At 40.9% G+C, this 972-nt stretch overlaps 2 non-coding genes across 2 annotated transcripts; both read left to right on the forward strand.

Annotated features, from left to right (window-relative positions):
• The first annotated feature begins 204 nt into the window (after positions 1-204).
• Positions 205-277, forward strand: TRNAV-AAC (transfer RNA valine (anticodon AAC)). The gene has a single exon. It is a non-coding gene; the product is annotated as a tRNA-Val (tRNA).
• A 293-nt stretch (positions 278-570) lies between these two features.
• On the forward strand, positions 571-643 carry TRNAV-AAC (transfer RNA valine (anticodon AAC)). Its single transcript has one exon. It is a non-coding gene; the product is annotated as a tRNA-Val (tRNA).
• The last annotated feature ends 329 nt before the right edge of the window (positions 644-972 follow it).

Here is a 972-nt window from a genome sequence, read left to right on the forward strand (position 1 = left end):
CGGAGAGGCGGAGCAAGGAGCTGAGAATCAACCCATGCAAACACAATTAGGTAACTACACACACATGTATATGCACACACACATAGGGATAGGAACTGTGAATTGACTCTTGCAACCGAATATAGGTGAATTCACAAATGATTACACAACACCTAATATCAGGATAGGTGTTCTTCCACAAAATTAGACGAAGTGAGAGAACAAGTGCTCATGGTGTAGTGGTTATCACATCTGTCTAACACACAGAAGGTCCCAGGTTCGAGCCCTGGTGAGCACAATATGTTTTCATTCCCTTGTGAGCTGTAAAAGTGATGTTAGATGGTGTGAAATATTTACAGTTAATGGAATACATTCCATCATTACTTATTCTACATTCCTAGGAGAGAGTAAATCCGGTAGTGGTATGTTTGAGACGTTAGGCGTGGAGGTATGTATCGACCCCTGCAGCCACATGTGAGTACACAAGACAACAATCTGTGTCGATAGACACATAGCCTGAATGACTGGTAACTATGAGAGAATCAAAAGACAAGCTTTTACACAAAATCAGTTGCGACATGACGAAAGTAAGTGCTCATAGTGTAGTGGTTATCACATCTGTCTAACACACAGAAGGTCCCAGGTTCGAGCCCTGGTGAGCACAGTTTTTTTTTTTCTCTTTAGAAGTTTAAAGTGTGATGATTAGTGGTATACAGCAAGTATATCAAACTGTTCTTAACGTATTTTTGCATTTATAATGGTCAATATAAAAACATTCTGTGTGAGAGGATCGTTGCTCAGAAGGCAGGACCATCGCGACGTCTTTGTAATCACCTAGATGACTGGCAGTAAGTAGGTACTTGGGTGTCTGCCGACTGCTATCGGTTGCATCCTGGGCAAGAAGACCAGAGGACCCCTGGGTTAATGATCCAAATAAAATTATGGAAAATTTTCTAGGGTGATTACCTTTATGTACCTCAACATTATATACAT

The sequence above is a fragment of the Cherax quadricarinatus genome, chromosome 27 (genome assembly GCF_038502225.1).
Source record: "Cherax quadricarinatus isolate ZL_2023a chromosome 27, ASM3850222v1, whole genome shotgun sequence".
NCBI classification, from domain to species: Eukaryota; Metazoa; Arthropoda; class Malacostraca; order Decapoda; family Parastacidae; genus Cherax; species Cherax quadricarinatus.